General features: G+C 39.7%; 1 protein-coding gene and 1 pseudogene across 6 annotated transcripts in view; one reads left to right on the top strand and one right to left on the bottom strand.

Moving 5' to 3' along the window:
- Nucleotides 1-19,745, top strand: part of CTNNA3 (catenin alpha 3) — a 1,202,853-nt gene that overhangs the window by 543,343 nt on the left and 639,765 nt on the right. The window lies entirely within an intron of this gene.
- LOC311632588 (transcription elongation factor A protein 1-like) lies at nucleotides 223-2,863 on the bottom strand (annotated as a pseudogene). The gene has a single exon. The product of its transcript is annotated as a transcription elongation factor A protein 1-like (transcript).

Below are 19,745 nucleotides of genomic sequence, written 5' to 3' on the forward strand. Positions count from 1 at the left end.
AACTGATGCCTAAAGAATGGGTATGAGTTGCCCAGATTACAGGTGGTGACGGGAAGATGCAGGCACAGAGAGAGGCAAACATGAATTCCTATGGACCAGAGAATGACAGCACGGATCCTAGAGAGATGAGGTTAGAGTAACAAGTAGGGAGAGTCCCAACCAGTTGAGTCCTTATAATTTGGGCCATGAAGTCTGTGTGTGGCCTTGAATCTCAGTAGCATAGAAAGGAAAGAACTTGAAAAGGAAGCAGGAGTTATATTTATAAAGATCACCCTTCGGTTAGTTGTTGACAAACATTATTTAAGAAATGATTTATTTTTTACAAATTAATAACAAGAAACTTTATTGAATTATAAATTTTAAAGTGCATCACTTAATTTAAAAATGGAACTATTTTAATTTTTATTCTTAAAACTCATTGTTTTCAAAAATGCACTTTACTTTTCAAATGCTAAAACAAAAAGTTGATCTATGAACTGACAAAGTAAAGATGGAATGTTACCAGGGGCCAATTTTTATGGGGTCTTAACAAGGATCTTTAAATGTTGTCTTCTGTATTATATCAAATTGATTTCCAATAAGAAATGAGAAATGGGAGCAAAGGGGAGTGAAAGCATGTACTGAGGTCTTTCTGGAGGTGCCTGATAGAATAGAGACTTAGCATGATAAGTTGTGGACTTCGTTAACAATGGCCTTTAAGACGTGCTAGAGCAAGCATACACTAAGGCATTTATGTGAAAATCAATTTTTCTTATTCCTAACGGAATAAACGGTAAACACTTAAACAAAAAGTAAAACCTAATTCTAATATCCATACTATAAAACAAGTTGCATTATAGCCCATATATTCAGTTTGTTCAACAACCTCATTAATTAACAGAAAAGGCCAACTTATTAGACTAAGAACAAATATATTTTCTATCAACCTCAAGATGGAAAGATTTATATAATCTTTATACTTAATCATTGGCCAGTAGAGATTTCCAAATCAAAATCTAGTTGTGAGCTGTTTATAATAACTACATTATACTAAAACGCTAACATTTCCTTCCCAGTATATCTTCCTATGAGGGGAAAATAATTAGACACTTTCATTCTTTGCCATTGCAGTGTTCTGCGAAACTAAAATACTATAAATTCAAACAGGTACATAAAACAAAACTGAACTGATTCCAACAAAGCCAAGTCGTATTTCCAAAAGTAAAATCCATTAAGAACAATAAACATGTACAAGAAATTATAAGAAATAATGATCATGGTTAGTTACAAATGCAAAATAATATCTAATTATCCCAGACTTGTGAATATAATAGTTAAAAACAATTTCATATGCTAGTTCAAATATTATGTACAATTTAGATAAGCTGGTCAAGTATACACCACACTTAATAAACTTATAATTATATTACCTCTCTCCTCCTTCAATATTTGCAGGTACATGCCAATAAGGGGGGAAATGTAATTTTCATTTATGTATTAACTGAGGAGAATAATATTTCTGTGTTTGTTTCAGACTGTAGGAAAAAAAGGTAAAAATAATTTGCCAAAAATTTAATTGATAAAAATTTAATATTAATTACTTATAAAAATGAAAAATAATTGAAATAGATACCATATAATTATTATGTAGTCTCCCTATGGATCTGAAAATACAGGCATTTAAGAAAGGATGATACTATGTCAAAAGCGAAGACTAACCCAAGGGATGCATTTTCTTTAAAAATCTGACTTGCAGAAAAACTACTTCCTTGGCCTAGTTTTAAAGCCAGCTATAAAATCCATTTTCTCAATGGTCCAGACATTTTCCCAATTCTTCCAACTCAATAGAACTTCCATCGATTTCCACATTCATTGCAGACAACAAATGTTGTCATTGGTTCATCAGCACTACGAGTTTGTACCTGTGTGTAAGTACAATTCTTCTTTTTACATTTGCCCCATGTGAATAAGTCAGTCTGGGTTCCGCCTGTCTTGGCCATCTGATGCTCTCTGATGGCTTCTTTGGTCAAGTTTTTCCTCATCTCTTTGAGCTCATCACTAGCCATTTCCTCTGCCGTCATTCTAGCAAATAAGTCAGGAGAGATATTACCACAAAGCACATTTTTCCTTAAATTTGGATTCTTCGCATCCTTAAGATTTGATATTCTACTTCGTACTCTATTTTTGTATTTCATGTCTGTATTCCTTATTTCTTGATATATAGCTTCCTCAATTTGAGATCCTAATTCTTCATCATCAGCTCCAATAGCAATGTAGTCATCTCCTGTCCGAAGAGTTGCAGCAAGCATCTCCCTACTCTTTAACCGGACAGAGTCGGAAGTGCTTGGTGCCCGCGGAAATGATGACACATAATTATCTCAAGCATTCGTCTCATCCTTTCTGCTGCTTACATTGCCACTGGAGCTACTTTCTTCTCGTGCTTCGGGGCTATTCTGTGATGTAACTGCAGTATCTTTTTTCTTTTCCTCGGGATCTTTATCAGTTGATGGTCCATCTAATAACTTTTTTCAAGACTTGATGAGAGACTTTGCTAAAGATGTAACTTCTTCATCTGTACTCTGCTTGCGAATAGCATTTACTGACATTCCAATTCTTGTGGACTGTAATAATTCCAGGGTCATGGGAATATTCTTAAGCTCCTTCAGCAAATCCAATGCTCCAGCCGCGTTCTTCTTCTGCACCATCTTGTCCATCTTCTTGGCAATGCCGACCACCTAGTCCTCCATGGCTCTGGCAGGTCTTCGCCGGGCCCAGCCCGTATGGGACGGGGAAGCGGGTGAAACCTGGGCAGAGACACCGGCGGGATGCGAACTGGGGCGCCCAGCGGCGAGCCCAACAAGGCAGGCCCGGCCTAGGCCCTTCCTCTAGAACCAGCCGGCGGCGGGCGGCGCGGCGGCTCCCTAAGAAATGATTTATAGTCCATGTTACCATCAGTCATGTCCCTAGATATCAGAACATAGCCTTCTGGATATGTTGTGAAATTTGCATGGAGGAATAAAGATTTAAGAAACTACCATTATTAAAGTAAACCAACTAATGAACCAATCAACCAAGCAACCTGTGGCCCAACTATCTACCATCTGGCCACCCCACCCCAAATTCTTATGTTACGTAAGTATAGAAATTTCAAAGAACAAAGCTATGAGTTGTTTTTCATAGAGCCGTTTAGCCTCCATAACAGAGAAGAGAGTCACAGCCATTTAGAGCTGGAAGACAGGCTGTGTCCTGCTGTAAATCACCTTAAAGGCCATGGCACTCAGTGGAACAACATGCAATATTTACATTTGAATTTTAAAATACGTATCCTCTCTTGTGCCAAACCTGCTCCTACTGTATCTTATCATTGATGACAGTATATAGGCGACCACTGCCCTATTGCTTTGTAAGTATTGCTTCCCATAAATCTTGTTGGTTTCCTTATTAGGAAATATTTGTGCTATTCCCATTTTAAAAATTAGGAAACTGAGGCATAGAAAGATTTGGGGACATTACCAGTCTTTATAGGTAGTAAATGGGCAGGGCTGGACTCACCCAAGCAGTATGACTCCTGGGTGGATGCTATTGATGAATATATTTTATTGCCTCCCTCTCCTGAAATATAAAGGAAGAAATAAATAAGCTGAAGGATAGAGACAGTTGAAAAAATTATGAAAACATTTTATATTATGACATTTTATATTAAGACACTAACATTTTCCTACCTAGTGAACAAATTTTAATTTATTTTAGTGATAATACATCTTACTCTGCTTCATAACAAATTTTAATATTCTTTTAGGATGTGGTTGAAGATCAGTTGCTCTCCAGTGCTTAACAGATGATGTTCTTAAAGTCTGAGGCTTCATTTTTTTTTCCCCAATTTTTACCCAAAGGTCTAAAATTTTTTCTACAATTCTTGAAAATGAAAAGTCTACTATTCATACCTAATGTACAGTATTTGCAAAAATCTGCTTAAAGGGAAATATAATTTTTAAATTTTGTACATAAGAGTTGAAACACATACACATACATCAAACACCTACTGCTTTTCCAACAGTGTTAGATGCAAAGAACATAAGAATGAATAAGATATCCCTATTGAAAAGAACTTGCCAAATTTTTCTGTCTACCTCTGCCAAAGGGCTCCTTTAGACTTAGTTTTCATTGACTATGATCTTTTAGGCAACACCAGAGATCTTGCTTTCCTTAGCCTTTGTCGTCACCACACACCTATTAAGAACTAGTAGGTACAACTCACTGTAGCTATCTTACCATTAAAAGTATAAATTTCTGTCAAGCAGATTGATTATGATTTTTATTTCTCCATGGTGCATTTTAAAATTCTGTTTAATTGGTTTCCCATTTTGAAATTTGTTGCCTATAACATCCTCTTGGCTGTCTACTCCAGAAAGTTTGCGCATTAATCCATGCTTAGTTTAGACTGATTCCTTTTATTGACTATCTCCTGATTATTAGGGTGGTTGTATGTAATGATTTGGAACATTATAAAGAACCCAGAAGGCCCAAATGAGCCATTCCTGCTAAAATACACCTTCTCATTGGGAATCCCATGTTAAATAGTTTATTGAGTTGCTCTTATGTATAAACATGCAGTTGTAGTACAAGCAATGAAAAATACACAACATCTTGGTCACTTACTGCATTTCAAATTATTTTCTGATGTCTTTTCAAATCTTCCTATAGAGTTTTGCAAAGCTTTTCTGTTGTGGAAAACTGCATGCAAGCACCAAAGGGTTAAGCCTTTCCTAACCTAAGCTTAATGCCTAAACTGCGTGAGCTAAAATTAATTATAAAACTCACAGAAGAGCATTCATCTGTTACCATGTATAATAACATCTCAGAGACAACTAAACATGGCAGTTGTAGGGATTTGCAATTGAAAAAGAAAAAGCATGAGCCGAGTTGAGAGCCATGTAATTATCCTCATTCATACTGTGACTACCTTTAAAGTGATTTAATTCAAAATGGTTACTGGTGTACCCTTAGTCACCTTCTTTCTTGACTATGTGCTAATTCTGATTTTGGCATTTGTCTATAGAATATATTTGTTCTTCCTCTTGAAAGGAAATTGTGCTGCATTTTCAGGAGTGTTTAAATCAGTTAATCATATTTCCCAATTATCCCATAACATTAGTAGTTTGAATTTCAAGTTCCAATGTTCTTAGAGAAAACTTAATATCTTCATTATACATACAGTCATGGTTAGCTAATTAGCATATTGAATCCTGCAGTTTAACCCTGGATGTCACTATTTCTGGCTTCAAGGATATATTGGTTTTCTCATTTTAAAAACTTTAGAAAGAAAAATACCATTGTTGGATTCTACTTTGCATTTTTTTTTTCCTTCAAATAAGAAGCCTCCTTTGAAAGTATCCAGACACAATATAAATACACTAGAGGCCTGGTGCACAAATTCATGCGCAGGTGGGGTCCCTTGGCCTGGCCAGCAATCGGAGCTTATTGGGGAGCTGGCTGGCAGGTGGGAAGGGACCATGGGAAGTTGGCCAGCCAGCCCTCCAATTTGGGCCAATAGGGAGGCCGGCCGGCTGGGGTCAGGGACTGTGGGAAGTTGGCTGGCTGGGGGAGAGGAGTTGTGGGGCCATATGAGGTTGGCTAATTGGGGCTCGGGGGAGCGCAGGAGGTTGGCTGTGGGGACACATTGACCACCAGGGGAAGCTCCTGTGTTGAGCGTCTCCCCAATGGTGGTCAGTGGGTCAGTGTGTGTCATAGCACACTGGTTGACTGGTCGTTCTGGTCATAATCGTCACAACAGTCATAAAGGCTGCTTAGTCATATATATATAGACTAGGGTCCCAGTGCACAAATTCATGCACTTTGAAAGGAACTGTGACTTGCAAGACTGCAATGGGCACAGGAGTGGATCTTGGCAAATTCTCTGTGCCCCTGCGCAGCCTCTCCTGCCATGACCCCCAGATCCCTGTCTTCTGGCAGCCCCACTCCCACTGCCACCACTCCCATGTGCTGATGGCACCAGCTCTGCTCATACCTGCTGATGGTGCAGGTGTGAGTGGAGCCAGCACCGTCAATGCGTGTGAGCAGCAGCTGCTTCCCCAATCACCCCTCAGGAGCAGGGGGAGGTAGAGAAGGCCTCAGGGTAGATTGGGGCCAGCAGCGGCCTCTTGCATCCGCTGATGGTGCTGAGCATTTGGGACTAGCACCAAGTGCCGACACAGGTGCAAGCACTGGGAGGGACCACAGACGTGCAGGAGCAAAGAATTTTTAGTGACCACCAGAAGATTGCCCTGATGACCACAACTGGTGCCCCACCTTGGTCTGGTGCCCCGCCTTGGTCTGGTGCCCCCATTCCCCTCCTCCACCATCCCATGATGGCTGATGCCTGCCGTGTTTCGCACTCTGTCACCTGCTGCTGATGCCCGCCATGTTCTGTCGTGTGCCCCATGGTGGTCAGTGCAGACACCGTTTGTTCGGCTGTTCTGCCATTTGGTCTATTTGCATATTAGGGTTTTATATATATAGATTATAGTTCTCATCTCTTGGTTTATAAATGTAAACACCCTTGAATGTTTTCTCAAAGAGTAATGCAATTTACAATATAGTTAATAAAAATGATGCTATATTGGTGTTTCTGGAGTAAAATTACACTACATAATTTATTTTAAAAATCACTTTATTTCTTCAGTTCATTGAGAAACATGAAACAGATTCATAATAATGAAGCTTAGAGAACACGTTGAGTTTTTGTTGTTCTTATTCATTCTTGCTTTTTAATCCTCACCCAAGAATACGTTTTGTATTGGTTTTAGAGAGAGGAAGGGGGAGAGAGAGAGTAACATGTAGGTGAGAAACATTAATTGGTTGACGCCCATAAGTACTCTGATCAGGGCCCAAGCCAGGGAAGATCCTGCAACCGAGGTATGTGCCCTTGACCCTTTGGTTCACAGGACAAGGCTCTATCCACTGACCCAAACCAGCTAGGGCCAGAACATACTGAGTTTTGACATCATTTCTAATTTAAATATCAGTGCTTCAGCAGCAATTTCATCTTGTTAAGAGTTACCATTGTTCTTTTTTTTTTTTAATTATCTTTATTATTTAAAGTATTACAGATGTCCCCCTTATCCCGCTATTGACCATCCCTTTCCCATCCCCTCCCTAGACCTTCACCACACTATTGTCTGTGTCCATGGGTTATGCCTATTTCTATATATACACGTATATATAAAAGCCTAAGCGACCATTATGTCAGAATACCTGGAACAAACGATTGCTATGACGCTCACTGAGCAGGCAGGCAGGCAGGCGAGCAGTTTGGAGTGAGCAGGCAGGCAGGCAGGCAGGAGAGCGATTTGGAGTGAGTGGTCTGGATTGTGAGGAGGATGTCTTCCAGTTCAGGCCTGATTCCCGGGGATTGGGCCTAAACCAGCAGTTGGACATTCCCTGAGCACGTCCTGGATTGTGAGAGGGCGCAGGATGGGCTGCGGGACCCTCACCACCACCACTCTGTGCATGAGTTTCATGTGCCAGGTCTCTAGTATGCATATAGTTGCCATTGTTATTAACACATTTCTTTTCCTTTCCTTAAAGAGGTTCTCATCTTTCAATAAAACGTGTAAAGGAATCATAATCATGTCTGGTATAAAAATAAGTATCTTACAATTTTTTTAGTTTTGACATTTTTTTTTGATATCTTTAGTGATTATTGTACAATGTACAAGGCCATAAATTAGTGTAAGTCAGAGAGGTGATGTACAAAGATTACATCTGGCAATGACAGAACTGGGACTAAAACTCGGGCCTCTGCATATCCTCTCTGGTGCTTTTTCCTTTATTGGGACTTGGTGCGTTGTGATCGTTTGGTTTGTGGAATCCCAGGAGATAGGAGCATGACATTTCTAGTTTAGAGGCTGTGATGAAATGGGAACTTCTCTGTATAAATCACTTTGGCTTGAGCTTTATTTAAATACAATAATATCATACATTTGTGTAGCATTCTGTGGTTTTACAATGCCCTCTTTTTATCTTCCCCCTCCTATACATCTCTCCCCCCTTTCTTGCCAATTAATTTGAGCCTCACAGAATCTTACCAACCCTCAAGTGAGCCTCATAAAACATTAATAGATTAGATAGGACCATTCTTAGCATCTCCTTGAATAGATGAGTAAATCAAGGTTCGGGAAAGGAAAATAATTTTCTAAAATTATATATTTAGTAAATGACAAAACCAAGACTTAAATATAAATCTTCTAATGACTTATTTTATCACATGTTATAATTTAGTTATTAAAATAGGCAGAAAAAAAAATTTGCCAAAACCAGTTTGGCTCAGTGGTAGAGTGTCGGTCTGCCGACTGAAAGGTCCTGGGTTCGATTCCGGTCAGGGGCATGTACCTTGGTTGCAGGCACATCCCCGATAGGGGGTGTGCAGGTGGCAGCTGGTCAATGTTTCTCTCTCATCGACGTTTCTGGCTCTTTATCTCTCTCCCTTCCTCTCTGTAAAATATCAATAAAATATATTTTAAAACATAAATAAAAAATAAAATAGGCAGAAATAGGACCTTTCTGAAAGCCATGCAAAGAAAGATCAAAGGTTAGATTTTGGAAGATGTAAAGAAGTAAATGCTTGAGAATACAGGGGGGAAAAAAAGGTCACACTCTTTTGGGGACTATCATATTGACTGATCTCTTCTATGGAAGACAAATATTGAAATTTTTCAGAAAATGATTTGAAATGATGAATGATGTGATCAAATACCTTTCACAGTTCTTTTTTAGCTCTTTGTATAAAAATTTGACTCTCTTGGAACCTGGTCTTCTATAGGGAGAGTTGCTGTTATGAGAACCATCCGACCTATTTATCATCAATTTAAACTGACTTAGCCGAAACCGGTTTGGCTCAATAGATAGAGCGTCGGCTTGGGGACTGAGAGGTCCTGAGTTCGATTCCGGTCAAGGGCATGTACCTTGGTTGCGGGCATATCCCCGGTAGGGGGTGTGCAAGAGGCAGCCGATGGATGACTCTCTCTCATCGATGTTTCTAGCTCTCTATCTCTCTCCCTTCCTCTCTGTACAAAATCAATAAAAATATATTGAAAAAAAAAATAAAAAAAAAATAAACTGACTTAGACCGACTTCTGGAGAAATGCATAACCTGGCATTTATTTCAATTTCTCTCTCACTTTTCAGTGTGTCCTAAACTGTATGTTTAACTTTAATATGTAAAAGTAAACTAAAATGTATTTGTTTCTATGGTGACAAATCAGATGGGCTAACATCTTAAAATGTACAATCAATGACACAAAGCTGAAAGAGAAATACTGATTCCACAGGAATAAATAGCTATGGTAATAAATAAATATGGTAATTTCTCCACTCACAAGTTCAAGGAGGAAAAATGGGAAGGGGATGAGTTGGTTTTAATGTAAACTTTATTTTGGAGAAGGGCTTGGGGATTGGTCAGGATCTCTTCCAGAATTGAAGTTCAGGGGCCATGTAAATGGTTCTTTTCCTGCTCCTTCCCCATATACTCTGAATTTCACCCCTTCATTCCTTCAAAGACTTTACTCCTTCAATTGTGGCAACTTTTCTGTGCCACCTCCCCTCTCTCCCTACTTAATAGTTTCCATTAGCATACAAACATTCTTCAATATTCCATCCGAAAAAGGAAAATAATTCAAAAGCTTCCCTTGGACCTTTTTTTTAAGTGCAACCTCTCATTTGTGTTCCCTTTTATATAATAATCTTTTTAATGTGTAAGATATCTGTATCAGTTTCAATTCCCTCTAAACCATTCACTCTTCAAACTACTTTCAATTGGTCTTTTCCCCACTTCACCAATGGAATTGTTCTTGTTCTCAAAGATTTCCATGTTATCAAATCTACTGGCCACTGCTTTGCCCTCATCTTATGTATGTAATACAGTAGCCTACTTTCTACATATCAAATCACTCTCCTAGGCATCATGTTCTTTTTAAAAATGTCTTCAAGATGTCATCCTCTCTGGTGCTTTTTTCCTTTAACTAAAGCTATGGAAATTTGGGGGTGACAGAAGCTAGATAGACCAGAGGTTGAATCTGACAAGTATGATGGTAATACATTTTCTCAAACCTACATGTTTGGGCTGTTGGTCCCCAGGGATGTGGTTTCCTAACGTATTGGAGGGGAACATGATTTGAGCACATTAAATTTGTTTTTCTCTCATAAACATTCACTCTTGTATTGGGGGTTAAGAAAAAAAAAATCACATGAGTGTTTAGCAAAAGCAGCCACGAAGCTGCATTTACATGGTCTTTCTTGTCTAATACTAAACCTTTTGTTTTAGCATAAGGAGATAATAAGTTACTGATTTTGGAATAGAATTATTCAAAGAAGGAAGATACTGATACTCAGGAGAGGATAAGAGCACCAGATGTTTTTAAGACAGAAGTTTGTTTTAAATTAGATTCTTCTGCGTCCTTATGGATTTCTTTTTTCTCACCTAGAGATAAACTCGTAAGTATCAATCTTGATTTGATGGAGACTGAGAAAATACATATTGCAGAACTGTTAACGAACAAAGCAGTAGTGCATAGAGAAGAGAGACAGTGGTGTGACAGCTCTTCTAGGCGGGTGAAACTCCATCAGTACCCATCACCGGATACATGAAGATGCAGACAGTCCTTAGTAACATCATTGCCCTTTGTAACTCAACATTAGTTTGAGACTGATGAGTCAATTTATCAATCAAAGTCTATTAAAACAGTGGCGCCCCCCCCCTTTTTTTTTGTATAAAGATGAACAATTATGCCTCAGGATTTAAAGCTGGATGGACTGAAGAAGAAAAGCTTTTCTCTGTTTATATTCTAGGAAAGCGAAGCTTTGCATTTAATTCACTTTCTTTTCATTGCCTAAGGCTAATGTTGGACCTCAGGATAGGTCTTCCATAATAACAATGGAATGGCCATCTGAAATGTAGTATGACTTGGAATTAGGGAAATGGGAAGCCAGTGTGGAAGGTGATAAGGAGGAAAGACGAATCCTATAGCCTTCTGGAAAATCTAGTTACTGACAGCCTTCATGTATTAAGGCTGTTGATGAGTTGCAGATGTTGGCAGGACAAAAGTGCATTGGGTGGTCCTGAGAGTAGGATTCAACATGTTGATGGGGAATTCATGAGCAGGCAATGCTGAAGAACATAAATCTATAGTCACTGGAGCGGGGGTTAGGCAGAGTGAGGTCGTACCTTGCTTCTGAGGGTCTAAAGCAGAGAATTTATGTTTCAGGGAACAGGGCAAAACCAACCATCAGGTTGATTTGATGTTGAGTCACAGATCACTGAGCCAGAACTTTTTTAGTACATCCTTTCTGAGGTCACAGCAGGATTTCTCATAGTGAGAATATGGAGTTTCTACGTGGAGGCCAAGCACCCCAGCTACAGGGAGATTACAAAAATATTTCAGAACCTTCTCCAAAACTCATGGCATTTAACAAACAAACAAACAAACAAACAGACAGACAAACAAACTCATTTCTATTCCTGTCTCCTTTCCAGTTCTGCTTTTTAACCCATTTCTGCCCCTTTCCTTTCTCTTTTGTAGCTCATGGCAAACCGTTGCAGGGGTCTTCAAACTACGGCCCGCGGGCCACATGCAGCCTCCAGGGGAGTCTGATCCTGCCTGCCAGGTTTTTTGGGCAGTGAGCGCAGCCAAGGTGTTACAGTAGGAATTAGTAGTTCATATAGTCCGGCCCTCCAGCTCTCTGAGGGACCGTGATCTGGCCCCCACTTTAAAAAGTTTGAAGAACCCTGGAGGCTATGAGGATATAGGGCTAGGAGGAAAAATATCAAAAGGGAATCATCTGGGAAGGATCGACATAGACATTTCTATACATTTTCAAAGGGGGACATGTTACAAATGAGTATCAAGCGAAGAAAGTCCTATTATCCAGTTGGGCAAACAGAGATAGGATTATCCGTCACTGGGGTGATCCATTCATTTTCTTAAGGAGACACCCAGCGTTTGCCCTTTAGCATCAGCTGCCATTCCAGAGGTGCATTACAAAGGCTCTTGCCCAGATTATTATCCTCTATTCAGCGGGAGTTTATTATGTTTTCCCTCTTCCTTGTGATTTCAAAATGTGTTCTGGCTGCACAAGAGGCCTAAGCTACAACCTTTCCTTGGCTTAGAGCCTTGCCACCCCACTGGCATTTTTATTGTAAGAACAGTCACCTGGGGAGGTGACTCACTGGCAGGAACAAAATCAGTGTATCCTGTTATCCTCCCAACGTGTCCTTAACAGACTTGTTAGAACGCGACACAAGCAGTTCAGAGGGGGCCTGACTCTGGAATCTGGGCATTCCGCAACTGAATGCCTGAATGAGGAAGACTGGCAAGCTGAACCTCAGACATCTGTATCTCCTCGTTACAGATACAATTGCTTATTAAGGTATAAATAACACTTGGCCTTAAGGTAAATAGATAAAGGGATATTACATGTAATTCCTAGCCTCAAGTTAATGCGGTCCATCCACATTGATGGCATAGCCTCATGGACTCTCTTAATGAACTATGTAAAATAACAAAAGGATTTTAAAAGTCCTGCTGTTTCTACCTTTGAATATCACAAGTCCAAAGAGGACTGTCTACTTCAGAATCCACACCTATTTCAGAAACACATGCTTTGCTGCAAATGATTTTGACTTTCCTGCCTTTGTATTTCCACACATGGAGGGGCATCTCTCTCTGTGATACAGGAGTCATATCTTCCAGTGAGTAAATTACTTGGCTTTGAATGACACGTTATTGCTTCAGGTGCTCGGGTGCCTTTTAGGATGTCATATGGAGTGCTGTCAAACTCTGAGATGACCGGGGAAAAAGCATTCACCTTTAAACCAGCATTTCTTTCCTTCCAAAAGAAATGATGGTAAATAGTTTATGACCCTCCTTCTTTTTTTTTACCCCCAATTCTTACCCTGTCCTTATGCAGTTACCCAGTGTCCACCTGGTATTTCTGGGTGCTCAAGATCACTCACTCTTACGAATCATTGAGCCCTGTATTCTGGACCTTGTATGATCTTCCTTCTAGTCTTTTTAAATCTTTCATATTAGTCATCTATTGTCATATAACAGAGGACTCCAAACTTAGTGGCTTTAAATAACATACATTTATCTCACAGATTCTGTAGGTCAGGGATTTGAGAGTGGCTTAGCTGGGGGTTTCTGTTCAGGAACTCTCATCAGGTTGCAATCATGACAGGGCTATGGCTGGAGGATCTGCCTCCAAGATGGTCATGGTTCGATTCCTGGTCAGGGCACTTGCCCGGATTGTGGGCTCACTCTCCAGTGGGGGGCATACAGGCGGCAGCTGATCGATGATGTTTCTCTCTCATCAATGTTTCTATCTCTCTGTCCCTCTTCTTTCCTCTCTCTAAAAATCAATAAAACCATATTTAAAGAAAAAATAAGTAATTGCATTAACATATTTGGCCCCTTTGGGTAACATAGTATAAAGATTAAAAAAGAGCATACAGCCAGTTCATATCATGGCTCTGCCAATTATGAATTGTGACTTTTGGAAAGTTATTTAACTTATATAAGCCTTATTTTTCTCAACTGTTAGATGGGAATTTTGATATTTACTTCACAAGATGCAATGCAGACTTGAAGGCAGGCATGTAAAGCAGCTCTGTATGTAACAGGTACACAATCATTGGTAGCTATAATGGCAATACCATTGATGATTATTGTAGCCTCTGCATTATATTTTGGAACTTTAGGTGACTTTGGAATAACCCAAAGAAATGTTGAAGTGGTGGGAATTGCTGTGGCAGATGGGTGTGAAGCAGTGTTTTTCATTATCAGATAAAAATCCAAAGGCTGACCTCTATCCCGCACTCAGCCAATTCTTCAATGACCCCCTCCCAGAGCCATCAGTGTGTCTTAGTGCAGATGTCAGTCAGTGTGTAGTTCTGACTCTGAGACCCTGCTCTACTGTGTGAGCTGTGTGACATTAGGCAAACTTTTCAACCTTTATAAAGCTGTCTTTTCTTACATATAAATTAGGGATCCTGATGTATTCCTTGCAGCAGAGGGAATCAGTTGTAGTAGAAGCAGAAGTGCATTATAAATGGATAGCTCATTCGTTTAAGTCAGTGGTACTCAAACATGGCTGTGCATTGGAATCCCCAGGAGGACTTAAAAAATTCTGATGCCAGGTTCCATTCCAGAGACTCCGATTTAATTGGTGTGGAGGCCAATTAAATATGAAACCCGGGAAAAATAATTCACCTTTAAGCACAATACACATCTGGGTTGTTTCTTTTATTTTTATCCTCCCAGATATTTCTAATATATTAAGATGAACTGGTTTAGGGTGATAATTTTATCTCTTATTACTATCATTAGACCAAATAATCTAAATCAATTGCACCAGCAATTTTCAACTTGTGTGTTGCAAGAATTTTTAAAACATGCAATACCTGCCTATTTGGTCAAAGGCACTGACCAATCTTTTCCTTAGATTGCCAAATAAAAAGAATAACAGCATCCAACACAACAATAGCTGTCCAGTGAGAATGAATAAAAATTATACCTACTTTTTGGTCAGATTGGCAAAAAATAATATTTCTGCTGTGCTACAGAATTTTAGTAATTCATTTATGTGGGCCATGTGATGAAAAAGGTTGAAAATCACTGAATGAGAACAAAGTGAAAATAGTTTAAAAACACTTATTTGAATCTTATCTTTCCATGCTTTCATTTTTTTTCACTTGACAAATTTGTTTTACTTTTCTTAATACTGGTATACATCTGACCCATTTGTTCCGTAGCTCCCAATGTTAGTTATCATTCTTGCTTTGCCCAATCTAGAAACTCCTTGTATTCAGATAATGTGTTCTACGTTTTAAATAACGAGAAAGGAGTGAGTATAAATCCATGGCGTTGCCCTTAGGTAGGTTATTCTTCCAGCAGGAGCAGTGAGACCATGCTGCTTTGGTGGAAGTACGTAGGCTTCCCCCAGAACCATCCATATCCAGTGCCATTGGCACAGCAGACTATGCGTTGGCAACGGTGCGCAATGGGGCTGATACCAGATGGGGCTGAGCGTATGCAGTCAAGTGCCCAAGCTCTGTCTCTGAATTGACTAATGGTTTTGATGGCAGAAATTCAAGGCCAACGCACCGGGATGCCAGTCTTTTGTTGTGTTGTAGTGAATGTCTGCAATTAAAGCTATGGGACCACTCCCTTTCTGCTCTAATTCAAACTTAATTAATTTTGAATGAAAACAAATAGTTTCTTTGACCACATGAGGTACATTTGGGTTTGGCTGATCAGGATTAGTCTAATGACATCTCCGCCCCTTGGTTGTCCCCCACAAACAACCCCTAGGAAGCCAATAAAATGTCATCCAAAGTGGCACATTGCTGCTAAATATTTTGATCTATGCAGGCCATTTTCATATCCGTGTCCTAGGTGGAGGATCTGTAGGTGTCTTCTTGGAAAATGCCAGGGAGCTAATGAAGCGTAGAATCAGCATGGGCATTTGGCTCTCATCTACAGCTCTGAGAAGGTCATTTGTCAGGGCTTTCAGAACTATTCCAGGCTAGGTCTTGGTCTAAAATAAAGATACCACACAAAATGTAGTCTTTAGATGGAAATTTTAAATCATAACTTGTCTGTGTTTCCCCCCCCCCCCCCCCATAATTTGCTCTGTTGGCTAATGCTCAGTCCTAATTCATCTAACATCATGGATTTAGTTTCCATGTGGGTTCTTTAGCTTTGTTCTATTGCACTGTTGTCACAGATTATGCTTTTAATCCTGCCGGGAGCCTTGCCGGTGCCTTCTCTGTGACAAAGGAGTGCATGTAATTGCTTGTAGCCTTTGTGTGCTATGGACTCTGCACCTCCCACCTTGGAACACCACGGCACTCAGATGACTTGGCTGCATGTGTGGACATCAGTGCATGACCTGTGTAATGTTGGAACCGAGTTAGTATAAACTCCGTCTTATGTTGTTTTCACCCTGTTGGCTTCTTTGTCAAGATTCCAAGAGTAAAAATATTCATGAGTATAGGAATTGGGTAAATATAATGATTGTGAAAACCTACCCGTAGGCCAGCCAGAATGTCTGACAGTGCTTGACACAGTTGCCATACAGCTGTGAACTTCATGACAGGAGGAACTCTATCTGCTTGACTCAACACCCCTCTGTGCTGACACATGCTGAAGAGCCCTGCAGCCTTCTCTTTCTGTCCCACCTCCATTCCACTATGATACCGTCAGAGAGAATTTCCCTGTAAGTGTCAGGCTATGATTTCAGGGCCACATATGGTTCTTCAGAGCTTCTGGTTCGACTTTCTAGGAAAAATGCTATTATAGTGTGCTGCCATCACTGTTATTAAAAGGAATTCTGTGTGTTTTGTTAATTAATTAATATAATATTATGATTTTTAAAAATATCATAATTAGTAATGGAATAGCAATGGGGAAAATGTCATTGCTTTCATTGAACAGCAAGTATTCTTTAAATGCAATGTGTTGGCACCATTATTTAAGTCACTGGCAAATTCTGGCTCCTAATTGTAAATTTGCTTCCAGTACCATGGTCTTCAATGCTCCTGAACACAGCTATTACTTCTGACACAGCCATCGTTGTATTAGTGAGAAAAGATTAGGCTATGTTTGATTAACAAATCCTAAAACATGTACAAATCTAGTTTTTATTCATTCCAAGTCTTCTGTTTGTCCAGTGGCCTTCCAGGGCAGCTGCCTTCAAGCAGCGACTGTTTCCATCTTGTGGCTCTGTCATCTCAACACATGGCATCTACCGTGTTTCCCCGAAAATAAGACATCCTCCGAAAATAAGACCTAGCGCATGGAAAGATAAGACATCCCCTGAAAAGACCTAGCGCAACTTTGGGAGAAAAAATTGATATAAGACACTGTCTTATTTTCGGGGAAACAGGGTAGGTTCCTGTGGCAGGACAGAGAGAGAGACTTGTAGAGCTGGTATCCATTCCTCTGCTTATAGCTCATGGTCCAGAACTAACTGGGGACACGTGCAAGAGAGAGGAGGATGAAAGAGGACCTCGTAAACACAGATCAGCATTATTGTTACACAGCCACTTCATTCTCTTCATTTCCCTTCTCTGGACTTGACCTCCTATTTGATTGCTTGCTGTTATCTCCAAACTGGTGTTCCTGGCTTTGGTCTCTGGCATCTTCAGTGCCTTCCAAAGTTGCTGCTAGAGTGATCTTATAACACTGCTTTCATCATATCAGTCTGCTGCTGTAACATCTTCACTATTCCCTATTCACCATTAATTATAGGCACAGTCTACTGGTAAATTTCTCACTCCATGTCTTGTAAGACTTAGAGTTTGGCTTCAAGCTATATTCCCAAGCTTATCACTACTTCTCCAATACGAAGACTCAAATTGTCAATGTTAGCCCTACTCATGCTCTCTTAAACATGCCTCGCTCAGGTCTGCCTCTGCACAATTACTTTCCCTGTGCCCTCCCACCTCTATCTCTGAAATGTGCCCAGTCCAGGAACCCAAGATGATTTCTCTCTTTCTCTGCTGTATTCCCATTCCATCTATTAGTTGTGGTTTGTGTCATATGGAAAGTACATGCATGGCTGACTCATATCATTATTACTTATCTCTTCATGGGCATTCTCTTCTATTAGGTCATTTTCAAGACAGGAGATATATCTATTTCTGCATATCCCCCCAAAAAACTAGAGAACATGCTAAACACATAATCACATATGGTAACATTTGTTGAGAAGAATAGATGCCTGAGTGGTTGACTATGGAGCCTTAATAGCTTTATGTGATCCACTAGCACTAGGTTCATGTAGTAGTGTATTAACATTATCATGGGATTTATATTCTAATTTCTAGAGCATGTTGACAGAGCGAGGTCTGTGGCTTAGAGGTCTAAAAATGGATATTGTGATTCCTAATGATAACATGTTTGCTTGGATTTATTGAAACAAAGTTTTAAAGTCTCTGCATTCATAAGGGAAGTTCATGGTTCATGGTAGTGCATTGCTTTCACCAGATTTTGCATTAAATTAATGTATTAATACCACGATGAGAAAATGATTACACAGTTAAGCATATAGGACTTTGGAGCCAGAAAAAGCTGTGGCTTCAAATTATAGAACCTGAAATATGTGGCTGCGTGCTTCTGGGAACTAGCTTCTCCGAGTGGTTTACTATTGAGATGATGAAATAACATCAAGTCTCCAAGACACTTAGCACCGCGCCTGACAGATAGGTATTGCCCCAAACAAAGTAATTCTATTACTAACAGTTTTGCTGTTTAAGAAACGTCTCTATATTCAATGCCTAAACAGTAACATTATTTTCATTATTTTTCTTCCTGAAGTTTCTTTGCAAAACAGGCAGGTGGAGGAGTAGAGTCACATGGCTGGCTAGGCCCAGAATTTGGCAGCAGAAGCCCCCCTATCGCTCCCCTGCTGTGGCCACTGTAGAGATAAGAGAGGGCCTCTCCTCTCTGTGGCTCACTGAGCTGCTGGAGCTGTCCCCTGCAGTGCTGCCAGGGCTGGCTGGCTGGTGAGAGGTTTGATTAATTGTGGGAGGAATCTGTGATATAATAGCCCCAACTAGAGTTGCTGCTAGAGTCAGGTAAAACCATAATGGCTACTGACAGAGGGCACCTCCATTTAGAACATCAAAATAAACAGTAAGAAGAAGTAATGGAAGAAAGACACTGCGGTTCACGCTCCATCATGTTTTGTTGTGGCTCCTAGCAGAGCAGCTGAAAGAACGCTAGCGGTGCACAGGGGAGAAAAAAGAAGAAGGTACAAATGTTTTGAATGACTGGGAAGCTTGTGAAATTGTATGCGCCTTTCTATTTTAGATATTTTTATGAGTGTGATACCTTGTCTCACCAGAGGGGGTGGAGGCTACTGTGAGCAGGATTTGAAACTCCATTGTACTCGAAACATTTTATCAGGTTGATCTGAGCGTTAAGAGACAAGAAACTTTAGGAAGCACACAAAGCAAAATGTAGCAGATTGGATTTGATACCAAATCTAAAATGCACGTTCACAGAAAGTAGAAAATGGCCTGAAAGGACAGTGGGAGTGATGAGTGGCAATGCTTTCCTCTACGCATGTTTCTGCTTTATCTTTTTTGACATTTGAAAACCTAGTACCTGATGAGAACTGCCAAGGATTTCTTAAACTAATTTTTTTTCTCACTGTAAAAACTTATCTGTTTTGTAGTGAGGAAATTATTCAAACCATAACTACCTTAGCAGCTTTAAATACTTGAGCTTTTACACTTAAAAACATTTAAAATCTGTTTATATCTGGGTGATAAACAATATTTATTATGACATGTTCTTTAGCCTTCATGTCTTTGTCTTTTAGTTTTTTTCTTGTGAGTGATTTCTAGTTTCACACCATTATGGTCACAGAAGATGTTTGATATGATTTCAATCTTCTTGAATTTATTGAGACTTGTTTTGTGTCCTAACATGTGATCCACCCTAAAAAATGTCCTTATGTGCACTTGAAAAAAAATGTATATTATCCTTCTTTGGTGTGAAAGTCTATAAAGATATCAATTAAATCCATCTGATATAGTGTGTCACTTAAGGATGCTGCTTTCTTGTTGATTTCCTGTTTGGAAGATATACCCCTTGATGTCAATGGGTGTTAAAATCCCCTACTATGACTGCATTACTGACACTCTCTCCCTTTATGTCTATTAAGATTTGCTTTGTATATTTAGGTGCCCCTATGCTGGCTGC

Source organism: Pipistrellus hanaki (genome assembly GCF_964339955.1).
Source record: "Pipistrellus hanaki genome assembly, chromosome: 14".
Classification (NCBI taxonomy): Eukaryota; Metazoa; Chordata; class Mammalia; order Chiroptera; family Vespertilionidae; genus Pipistrellus; species Pipistrellus hanaki.